Source organism: Lactuca sativa, chromosome 9 (assembly GCF_002870075.4).
Source record: "Lactuca sativa cultivar Salinas chromosome 9, Lsat_Salinas_v11, whole genome shotgun sequence".
Lineage (NCBI taxonomy): Eukaryota > Viridiplantae > Streptophyta > Magnoliopsida > Asterales > Asteraceae > Lactuca > Lactuca sativa.
The window spans coordinates 214874774-214888516 of NC_056631.2; positions in this window are offsets into that span (position 1 = coordinate 214874774).

Below are 13743 nucleotides of genomic sequence, written 5' to 3' on the forward strand. Positions count from 1 at the left end.
ATCTGAAGGTTGGAGCCTCTAGCTTAATGGAGTAAGCACTCAATAAAATAAGTGATCTACCTTAAAAAGCATGACACACCCTTTCCTTGGATTTGACTATTGATTGTTGACTTTTTGATCAATTTGACTTTTGCTCAAACATTAAGGAATTGGGCCATAGGATGAGTTTGACCTCTGATTATAATTTAGGTGATTTGTGTTAGCTGATTCGTTTGTAAAGACTATTGTTGAGTTCTGTTACTAGTCTCGAGTGAGTTTTCTCACTATACTACGTGTGACCGTGTATATCCTTAGTATGATAGCATATAGGTACCGTTAAGGTAGGATTATGCTAGTAGATTAGGATTGTCTTTGTTATGAATGTGATTAGTTGATCATATCGTACTTTTATGTGTCATGTTGGATGAAGTATTACTGATATTGGTAGGTTGTTAAGTGAATGTCGTAGGGGCTGTACGTAGTTTAAGTCAGATAGCCTTAGAACTCTGGTCTGGCCTTATTGCATGATTATTGCTTGATATATTGCTTTCAGGTAAGATCATATGTTCGATTGTCTAACTTACTTTTAGAGTACGCATGATTATGGATTCATAAGGCGACTGTCAGTATTAGTAACAATTTCTATATGGTTGTATGATAATTGAGAGTTTGTAGTTGTATGATGGCTGAGAGTCTGCAGTTGTGTAATGGATGGGAACCTATCATTGTTGATGACTAGACATGCACTAGAGCTGTTAGTCGCCGTTAGTTAAGTTATTGAACTAAGCGTCAAAATTTGTTACTATTTTGTTCGTGTTCCTCCATTTTTGTGTATATTTGATATTTCTTTCGGTATTCACCTTGATAAATTTCATAGACGAAATGTGTGATAACTTTCCTCCAAAAACATGCCCCTTTATGGCCGTTGTCGATCGAAGGATCATCTGATACATCGACCCATGTACGGGCCAAAACCATCTTTTCTATCGGGTCCAAGCTATAATCAAGGACTTTCTTATCTTAATGGAATCAGATTGAGAGTTTTGAAGAAGACATTTGTGAAGAGAGAATTGGAAGATGTAAGACAAGTTTTGAAGGTTTTGAGAGTAATAAGAATTAGTATTAGTTGTTGGTATTTGTTTTGAAAAAAGTTGGCAAAAACTTGGATTTACGGTTAAAAGATGCTTAAAAAAGAATAAGAACGAGAGAGAAGATGGTGAACGTCTGCCAAATGGCTTGGCATGCCGAATTGATGGGGTTGTGTGCGCCAAGCCACATCATAACATGCCGATGGACATGGCAGTTCCGTTCCGCGCTTAGTGTAAGAAGTTCCATATGAATTAGACAAAAGTTCACAATTGGTCCCTGTGGTTTACAGAATATCGCACTTCGAGGACTTCCTAGAAAAAAATCACGTGACTGGTCCCTGTGGTTTGTAAAATTACATAAAAGATCCTCCTGCCATTAAATCTAACTTTTCAGCTGTTAGATTTTAATGGAAAAGACAATATTACCCTTGTACCAATATTGCAATACACTACAAACCTCAAGGACCATTCGTGTAATTTTATAAATTTGAAATTTTATGTATATATAAGTATAAATATAAATTCCGAATATATATAAATTATATATATGTATATATATTTTTTCAACAACCTGATAATTTTTATTTTATCTTTTTGACATTTTATTTTCTATTTTTATTTTATAATTTTAGTTATTTATAGTTTTTTTAATGTTTTTTAGTTATTTTGATTCAAGTAAATAAACTTAAGCTCGATAAACCATATCGAAACCTTTTTTTTTCTTAATTATAAAATGAAACGTTAATGTTTTTTTTTATTTTTTGTTGTTACAGTTTATTTTTTTTTTATTTATTTTTTACTTTGATGTTCTATAGTTAATATCATTAACAACTTTATGTTTGCATTTATCATTATCATTATTTCACATTTTGTTGTTGTTTTTTATATATGTTTAGTTATTTATTATTCTTCTATTGTTTTTATTTATTTTTATTCAAGTAATGAAAAATAGAAAAACAAAAAAACAAAAACTCAAACCCCAAAGTTGTAAAATACTCAAATATATTAATACATTTTACACTTTTCATATTTTTTGGTTTTTTCGCATTTTTTATATTAATTTTGGTTATTTATGGTTTTCGTAACTTTTTTTTTTATTATTTTGATTTGTGTAAATAAAAAGGTTATGTTTATTTTCTTTATTTATATTTGTAAACATAATTATTTTATTTACGCGAATCAAAATAAAAAAAAAAGTTACAAAAACCATAAATAACCAAAATTATAAAAAATACCAAAAAATCTCAAACACCAAAATTGTAATATAGTCTAATATATTCATACATTTTACATTTTTTGAAAAAGGTTAAAAAAAAGTTATCAAGTTGATGAAAAATAAAACGAAACAACGAAAAAATTAAAAATAGGAAATAATTAAAAAAATAATATGAAAAAATTTAAAAAAATACGAAAAAACCAAAAAAAGTTGAAAATGTAAAATGTATTAATATATTAGAGTATATTAGAATTTGGTGTTTGATTTTTTTTTTGTTTTTCTATTTTCATTACTTGAATCAACATAAATAAAAACAACAAAAGAATAATAAAAAATTAAAATTATAACAAAAATATAAAACAAAAGGTCAAATAATGATAATGATAAATGCAAACATAAAGTTGCTAACGATATTAACTATTGAGCATAAAAAAAACATGAACAATAACGACATAAAATTAAAAAAAGTAAAAAAAATGAAAAAACATTAACGCTTTAAGTTTATTTACTTGTTTCAAAATAAATAAAAATATAACAAAAAACCATAAATAACTAAAACTATAAAATAAAAATAGATAACAAAATGTAAAAAAGATAAAAAAAAATTATCAAATTGTTAGATATATATATATATATATATATATATATATATATATATATATATATATATATATATATATATAATTTATATTTATAATTATATATACATAAAATTTCAAATTTATAAAACTACACGAATGGTCATTGAGGTTTGTAATGTATTACAATATTGATATAAGGGCAAAACAATATTTTTCATTAAAATCTAACAGCTGAAAAATTAGATTTAATGGCAGAAAGACCTTTTATATAATTTTACAAACCACAGGAACCAGTCGTATGACTTTTTGCTAAGAAGTCCTCAAAATACGATATGTTGTAAACTACAAGGACCAATTGGGAAATTTTGTCCATGAATTATCATACTCTAAAACGTCACTTGAATATTTTAAAAAGAAACATGTCACATATGCTAGAAAAAGACAAAGTGTTGTGTTTGAAGGCAGAGGCGGTGGTATAATATGGCAAAATAACAAAAGTGCAAAAAAGGGTTTTTCAATGGCTACACGTGTGCGGCTCGACTTGCTACGAATGTGTTGTAACTTGTAACCTCTTTCATTTTCTTACGTATCAATGACCATATGCTGTCTATATACTCATTACCCCTTCTAAAAACACGGTGAATAAAGAAAGGTACCCTCATCTATATATCATTTACATTTAAGACCTTCACAAATTTTCTTATGTTTTCTTATATTTAATTTTAGTGGTATATATATATATATATATATATATATATATATATATATATATATATATATATATATATATATATATATATATATATATATATATATATATATATATATATATATATAGCTTTATTGTATTTTAAGTAAGTTAGTTTTGAAATAAAACAAGAATCCATACATAGAAAACCTAGATGGGAATTTATTTTGAAAAAAATGTTAATTTTGACATTAATTACAAATTTAATTAGTTTCCATAAAATGAGAATTATAATTATGGATATCATTTAATATAGATAGAATTATGAAAATCATTTAATATCTATATTTATTTAATTAAACAACTATTGAATTTTACTAAATTCATATTGGTGCATTGTAACACACGATAAATATCATAAACACATTAACTTACTCACTCACACATAAACACACACACACACACACATATATATATATATATATATATATATATATATATATATATATATATATATATATATATATATATATATATATATATATATATATATATATATATATAGAGAGAGAGAGAGAGAGAGAGAGAGAGAGAGAGAGAGAGAGAGAGTTAAGATTAAATACGAACTACAAATATTGTGTGAACATATAACCATTTATTGTCCATTAGATTAAAAGAATGAATGGTTGTGATATGAGGGTGCTTGGTATTAACATGGAATAAAATTTACTCTATAATTACACTAAATTAATTGCAAGAGTATTTTAGGCTATTAACTTATATTTAAAAATGGAAGATTCCTTATTTGTCTCCTACTTTGATGAGATTTTTTTATTAAATATTATTTATCTTATTTTATAAAATTTAAGAATGGATAAGTATATCAATATTTTGAAAACCACAAGTTTATATCACATTAATATTGAAAAATATTCTCTTTTTATTTTTATAGAATATTACTTTATTCATGTGATTTTTTAAGAATTAATAATCTTAAAGAATACATATGTACGTATTACCAAGAATAACAATTTACATCAAAATACTAGTAATTCTTGTTGCTATGTTGACACATTCTTCTAAAAATCATGTAAATTCCTAAAGAATGTCACTATATATACATTATCAAAAATCAAAATTTGTATCAAAAGAAAATTCATTCTTATTGCAACATTGACATATTCTTTTGAGAATCATGTAAAAAAAATACAAAATGAGAATGCAATTCTTCAAAGAATGTGTGTGTTTTATACTAAATACATAAGTAACAAAGTATATTCTTTGAGAATGAAATATAAAACAAATATCATATTTGAGAATGCATTTTGACGATTCTCTCATTTCTAAAAGAATATTGTTGTTTTTGTAAGGCGAATACTAAAATTCTCGATTCTCTATACTCTTAAAGAATATTGATGTTTTTGTAAGGTAAATCATGAAATTCTGAAAGAATATTATTGTATCACAACATCAACAAAATCCCAAAATAATTGCTATCTCACATCTCAAAAACAAAACGCAAGCAAATGATTATTAAGTAACAAATCCATAACTTTGATAATGTTAACATAACAATAAAAAATGAAATAATAAAGTAAATAAGACGTAAACTAACCTCAATCGGTATGATCATAATAATGTTTTGTTGCAATAAAATAATGTTATTGTTCCAGTACTATTTCTTTCCTAACACCATTTTTGATGACATAAAATTAATTTAATACATTAATGGAGGTTTGGTGTGATAGTAAAGTGTATAGAAGATTAAATATTAAGGCAATGGTTTTTTTTTTTTTTTTTTTTTTGCTAAAAACGAGTTACATGGAGAGGTATATTATGATCTCTCGTTTTGCATGGTCAAGAAACAAAAATTGACGGTGCAAGGGTTATGTTTGAATGAGAAAACATTTTGAGTTTTTTTTTTCATAGAACTAATAAGCAGTAGCTGGTTTAAAATAACAAAGAAGGCAAAATTAATTTGTAAGGTGTGTAATGATGGTGGCGATAAAGATGATGTGGGGTTTTCTAATGGTGATACGACAACTAAGGCATGAAGGAGATGAGACACCTATAAGGGATGCATGATTTAAGGGAAGTTACATAATTACAGAATTTTATTTATGGTTATTAAAACAATTGTATGCAAACTTTCGATAATACCCTTGTGTGGTGATTGGTCCAGAATTGGCCATACGTTCACATAATAATTGAAGTTTATATATGATCCTAATTCTCTCTCTCTCTCTCTCTCTCTCTCTCTATATATATATATATATATATATATATATATATATATATATATATATATATATATATATATAACACCCAAAAATTTCATGCCAAATTAAAACTTTTTGCAAAACATTTAAAATCATTTATCATTACAAAGTTTGTTTTCAAAATATCTAATATCATGGTTTTTCCAGAAACATAAGCAAATCATGAGGAGCTGTACGATCATGCCTTCGCCTTGCCGCGATCCCCTGATGTACCTGAAACAATAAACTGAAACTGTAAGCCCGAAAGCTTAGTGAGTTCCCCCAAAATACCCATACCCACAATAATACACATATAATCATGAACAACATACTATGGGTCCAGTCAACCATAGGGTTGGAATACCCCAGTCCCTCAACCATCCGGTTCGAATGCCAACATGTTATGGGTCCAATCATCATCGGGACGGAATACCCAAGCCCACAACCAACAGGTTGGAATGCCCACATACTATGAGTCCAGTCATCCTCGCGAACATACACGTTGGCCAAATTCTCGGCCGATGAACTCTCCCGTATGACCAAGAAAGGGGCAATCTTGGTCAATCGATCCACGATGACCCATATAGCATCAAAACCCTTTGACGTCCTCGAAAGCTTGGTAATAAAGTCCATTGTGATCTGTTCCCATTTCCACAATGGAATCTCCAGGGCTACAACTTTCCATGCGGCCTCTGATGCTCGACCTTGACCATCCTATAGGTCAAGCACCTCTCGATGTACCGAGCGATTTCTCGCTTCATGCACGACCACCAGTAACTAAAACTCAAATCCCGGTACATCTTGGTGGCCCTCGGGTGAATAGAGAAGTGAGACTTATGACCCTCCTCCATGACTGTCTGTCTGACCCCACCAGACATCGGAACCCAAACCCGACCACATCGGGTTAATAATCCCTTGCTATCCTGCACAAACCGGGCGTTCTCACCCCTGATCCTCTCCAGCTTCAAGTTCTCTGGCCGCATGCCCTCAACCTGAGCATCTATGATCAAACTCACAAGTGGAGAATCCACCGCTATCCTTATACATATCGTTGGGGTGGAAGACCCAGCTGAATTGCGGCTCAAAGCATCCGCAATGACATTCGCTTTATCGGGGTGGTAAAGGATCTCACAACCGTATTCCTTGACTACGTCCAGCCACCTGCGCTGCCTCATATTCAGGTTCGGCTGATCCATGATGTGTCTCAAGCTCTTGTGGTCCATATATATGGTACAACGGACCCTGTACAGGTAATGTTTCCATATATTGAGGGCGAATACCACCTCTCCCAACTCTAAATCATGAGTAGGATATCTCGTCTCATGCGGCTTCAGCTGCCATGATGCATAGGCTATCACTCGTCCCCTCTGCATGAGGACCGCCCCTAAACCTGTGATGGATGCATCGTAGAACACCATACAATCCTCAACTCCCCCCGAGAGTGTCAGAACTGGAGTCTCACATAAACGCTGACAGAGGGTCTCAAACGCCCTCTGCTGCTCAGGGCCCCACCGAAATCCACCCCTTCCTCGTTAAATGAGTGGGGGGGTACTGCAATCTTGGAGAAATCCCGTATGAATCTCCGGTAGTACCCTGCCAATCCCAAAAAACTCCTGATATCCGAGGGAGATTTCAAAACCTCCCACTGCATGACTGCCTCGATTTTGGGCGGGTCGACCAAAATCCCATCCTGGTTAACGAGGTGCCCGAGGAACTGGAGCTCCCGTAACCAAAACTCGCACTTCGAGAACTTGGCATATAGCCGCTCTCGTCTCAAAACTCCCAACAACTCCCTGAGGTGCTCCTCATGTTGCTCGCGAGTCTTGGAATACACCAAGATATCATCTATAAACACGACGACCGAGTGATCCAACATCGATCTGCAGACCCGATTCATCAGGTCCATAAATACTGCCGGCACATTGGTGAGCCCAAACGACATCACCACGAACTCGTAATGACCATAACGAGTCCGAAACGCGGTCTTCTCCACGTCCTCCTCTCTGACCTGGACCTGATGATATCTCGACCTTAAATCTATCTTGGAGTAGCAAGATGCCCCCTGCAACTGTTCAAAGAGATCATCTATCCTCGGGAGTGGATAATGGTTCTTCACCGTCAACTTGTTCAACTCCCTATAATCAATGCACATCCTATGCGAGTCGTCCTTCTTCCTGATGAAGAGGATCAGTGCTCCCCATGGAGAACTGCTAGGTCGAATGAACTGCTAGCCCAACAGTTCCTACAGTTGTGATGACAACTCCTGCATCTCGGGTGGTGCCAATCGGTACGACGCCTTGGCGATAAGAGCCGCACCCGGCACCAGGTCGATCCATAACTCGACCTGCCTCTCTGGAGGTACTTCTGGTAACTCCTCCGAGAACACGTCAGTAAACTCTCTAACCACTGGAACCTCTGAAACTGGAGTCAGATCCCTAGCCCGCGTATCCACCACATACGCTAGATAACCCGCACACCCCTACTGAATATATTGCCGAGCCCTGGCAACTGAGCAAAACCCAGATCCCACTCAGGTGCCGTCGCCATATACAATCATATCTCCCCCACTTGGGTTGCGAACTACCACCCGTTGGCCCTCATAAACTATCATGGCACCGAATCGACTAAGCCAATCCATCCCTACAATCACACACTGTAACACCGTAAATTCCAAAACAATTTTTCGCATTTTATAAAAACATAATTCATTCATTATTTATAAAAGCATCATTGTTTAAAACTCAATTCATAACATATAGCACTCCCAAGATCTCATAACATAAAAAAAAATCCTGTGTGTGTAGCGATCAAGTCGGCCCTTCCTGCGATCCTCACTAGTACCTGAAACACATAACACAAAACACTGTAAGCACGAAGCTTAGTGAGTTCCCCAAAATACCATATATACACATATTAGCTACTTGACGCTATAACTCTGTGGGTACGTGTACCCAAACTCTGTGAACCCTCAGGTTTTATCTCTGTGAACCTTTAGGTTCTAACTCTGTAAACATGCTCAACATAAATCACATAGAATAATGCAGTGTAACACATAACACATATATATAGCATACAAACACTGTATCACATAACTTTGATTACCTACTCAAGGTAAAGTGTAGTGAGAAGACTCACCTTGGATATCTCAGTAAATCTCTGACTCGGTAAACTCTGGTCTAGCCCCTGCCTAATCACATGAAATAAACACTCTAATTAATACAACTCTCAGGGCTAGGCTAATCTCCCTCTCTCTTTATACATCCTATAGGAAGGGTAAAAGACTATCCTACCCTTCCGATGACTCTAAGGTCCAAACATTGACTAACCCTAAAAGTCAACAAAGTCAACGGTCAACCTTGACCAAACTCGCCGAGTGCACAACTGTGACTCGGCGAGTCCACACGTGTTCTTCACTCTCCTAGTCCTCATTCGACTCACTGAGTCAACCTCAACTCTGCAAATCATCACTGATCACAATCTGTGAAATGTCCCGACCCAACTCGCTGAGTTCGGCTCCTGACTCGACGAGTACCATCGTGCACTCTGTCCTCTAGATTCCCTCTGACTCACCGAGTCACTTCCCCAACTCAGTGAGTCACCAACTGTGTGATTATCGGGAAAACCCTCGTCCTACTCGTCGAGTCGACTATTGGACTCGGCGAGTTCATGCCATGCTCAAGCTGAACTGACCTCCAGAGACACATGGAAGATATTATGAATCCGCTCCAACTCCGCAGGTAGCTCCAAGCGATACGCTACCCTGCCCACCCTCGTGGTCACTCTGAACGGCCCAATATACCGGGGCCCTAGCTTGCCCCTCTTCCTGAATCGAATCACTCCTTTCCAAGGAGATACCTTCAGGAGAACATAATCACCGACCTGGAACTCAAGCTCGGATCGTCGCCTATCCGCATAACTCTTATGGCGACTCTGAGCGGTCAACAATCTCTGTCTGACCTGCTGTATCTGCTCTGTCATCTGAAGTACAATCTCCGTGCTACCCATCACTCGTTGCCCTACCTCTCCCCAACAAATGGGAGTCCGACACCTCCTCTCATACAACAGCTCAAAGGGCGGCATACCAATGCTCTAATGATGGTTGTTGTTGTAGGAAAACTCCGCTAAGGGCAAATATGTGTCCCAACTTCCGCCAAAATCCAACACACATGCTCGAAGCATATCCTCGAGCGTCTGAATCGTCCGCTCGCTCTGACCGTCAGTCTGTGGGTGGTATGCGGTACTAAAATGCAGCCTCGTACCCAACTCCTCATGAAATTTCTTCCAGAATCTGGAAGTGAAACGCACATCTCGATCTGACACAATCGATATCGGCACCCCATGCCGCGATACTGTTGGGTTTTGGTATAATACAACATCCTATGGTACACATACAACCCTAAATACCTTGGATCTATGTTTTCACTAATTATACATGCAAATGGTTTCCAAGGCATTAAACCTATAACTAGAATGCATTTGACATAAACCATATAATATACTAGTTAGGGAAACATACCTTTTATGTGGCTTTAAGTCTTGATGTATTTGGCCTTAAGAGCTTAGCACCAATAGTATGAAATGCCTCAAATGGAATCACAACACACATAGGACAAAGGTGGCTCTTGAGAGAGAATTCCATGCACCAAAACACCTCCATATTTCTCTAAGAAAAGAAGTGGTGATTTTGGCTATGGAGTAACCTATTTATATGTAGGATTCCAAGGGTCATGGGTATAACCCATAATCCATACCCATGGGTTTTATGATCCATGGTTCATGTGGCCCTACTCTTTATGTATCCATACATAAACTTGGTCCAACATGGATCATAAGCCCAACACATATAAATATAACTAATTATCATAATTAGTCCCCATAGATTTAATTAGTCTCTTTTGATCACTAAATTAATTCCAAATTAATTCTTGATCGATACTAATTAAAACATATGATTTCATATTAATATATTATAACTTATAATATATTAATAAACCATAAATAACCTTATCTCAAAAGTCCATCCTAACAAATTGTCCTGATGATATGCAACCCAAATGGACCATTCTACTCTCGGGTCAAGTATATACCAATAATAGTTATAGGCTTAGACATCTAATCCAATAGTCTCCCACTTGGATAAGTCTAAAACTATTATTGCAAGTACGACTTCATAACCCGACTAGCAATCGTAGCTCTTAAAGCCGCTGTCGAACTCTGAACAAATCAATGACGCGTCCATTAGATAAGGGATCATATATTCCTCCATTCTAGATATCATATGGAATGAGACATGGATTATAATCATTCTCTCTATCCATTTGTTGTTTCCCGATTTCCGATTTATGACGACTGACTAATTGGACAAATCAAATCAGTCCTGGCCCGGCCGAGCACTTCCATTTGTCATCATCAAATCATCGAGGGGCCCACAAATATCTCTTTTATCCCAAAGGTAAAAGGAATGGATAAACTTCGACTCATATGGCTTGTTCTACTACTTGTTGAATCATACACAAAGGCATATTTTATAACACCGAGTTACCGAATGCATTTTCGTGTAATCAATGTACAACCAACTCATAGTAACAACTCATATCTCTAGGTTTGTAGAATATAAGATATTATCATCTCATGATCACTCGTGATAAAATCCATGAAGTGATTCCAATGAGCGCGGGTTGAATCCAATACTCAGAACTTATGAGCACTCATGAGTGTTGTAGCCCTTTGTCCAACACCTTAGACCTCTACAAGCCAACCCATGACAGTCTTAATTCATATCTACTTCCAACATATGACCGACTGTGGATGGTTTGAATAACTTAGTCATTCCGAAAGAATAACCTAGTTTATTATGGAAGTCAAAACATGCAAAATGAAACACAAGAATAATTGAATCCAATATGGTATCAAAACATATGAACATAAATAAAACACCTTTTATTTATCACCATATGATTACACAATATTCATTGTATACTGTTACATCTATCAACTTTATTCTTGAATTTAAAACAATAGTTGTCCCATGCTCTAAGCATGTACACTATGTTTTCTAAACACTAGTCTTGCCATACACCAAGTATGCATACTATGTTTGTCTACGATCTTTACATTGTGACATAGATCAACTGAACATAACTCCAATGATCCTCTTTTCACAGTCCCAAATCCTTACTGCAAATGCAAAAATTCCAAATTCATGCCATTTACTAAAATCTGTTAGATTCTAAACTTATATGCATTGATCCTCTTGTAATGATTATGCACAAAGTCAGAAAGACTTGGCAACAACCATTACAGAGCATTCCAAAGGAGATCAGCTCCTTGGGAACATCCTTCTTGCATTAAGTTTCCTAATCTTACACAAATTAAATAATTTCTAACTTTGAAACATTTCGAGATTCCATTTTGACTATCACTTCTGAACAAGAGTTTCCTCCTTACAGATTATGTCAATATGGTCCTTCCAAAATTATCACTATACTTCCAACTGTCCTTGAGCAACCAATCTTTGGTAAACCTTAGATTGTTCTCGACAATTGTTTAATCCTTTTAGTCATATCCAGTTCTAAACCTTTTCCCTTCTTAATGCCCCAGACAATTGGAAAATTTTAGAAAGGATTAATATATAGCACATGTAATCGATCCTATATCTGAAGCATATTGGACACGATTCATGATGTCTCACGTAAAGACTAAACCAGTCTTTTGCTATACTATTTCCATTTCAATTTGCCAAGTTCTCTTAATTCAGATTATGAAAAGGGATGCCGTAATCATAATCGAATTTTAGAACGCAAATAATGGACCCATATATAGAATTTTCTTATGTTGAGCCATTCCAACATGAAATTCATATATATATATATATATATATATATATATATATATATATATCCTCGACTAAATACGATTAAAACCTCAATCTAAGCTTTTAGATTTGAGATGAAGTATAATTTCCTCTCCCTTAATTATAGCAAAACAACTCTTTCCCAGTTGAAACTTTTGTTTTCTATAATTAACACTGCTAACTTGCAATCTTTATCATAATTATCATGCTCCCACTAACATGATGATTATTAGCATAAAACTTATGCTCCCACTAGCATTGACATGTACTCAGAATCAGCTCGACTTCTAGAAATCAATACTTTATTGACTTTCTTACCAAAGTTCATATTTCTGATACTAGATTGCTTTGATAAAACTTTATCATAATCATACACCTTATCTTAGATAGCTCACAGGTGTGTCTAAACAATTTTTAAGAACTATGAAAAGGGATGCCGTAATCATAGTCTCAATTGTTTAGACCTTTGCCACTTCTCACAAGTCCATGTTAATGTGCCGGTAAACCACACACGCTCCACTAACGACTTTGAGAATGAAAATATCACAATTGCTATCTAGCTAAAATCTACTTAGTGAAAGTGTTTCCTCACCATCATTTTCATGAATCAGAGAGAAATCTTATGACACTTAGATTTAATGGTGTATGTGTTCTTATCCATGTGAATTGTCAAAACCATAGTCACAAGACAAGGATGACGACAAATCCAAACTCATATGGACTGAAATCAATCTTAATTTCTAGCCACCTGGCAGCTCAAGGGCCTGCCATTGCTTCCAAGTTGTTGTTCAACCAATTGAGAAATCTAAGAACTCATATGCAAAGCCAACTTTAATTGGAATGGGCACAGAATATGTCAACATGATAGGTTATGAACCTTAAGTCGTGTGCTAGTGAAGAACTTCAGGTTTTATTCTTGATTAGTTCTTGAGACTTTCAAGACCTTTAGGACTCCCACTGTCCTCTTGACATATAAGACTTCCTTGTCAGATATTCAAGAGATAGTGTGGATTCTAATCAAGACAAACACTTCACACAATTGGCCTTAGTTGGTCTTTGTTTTATCCAAAACATCACAAC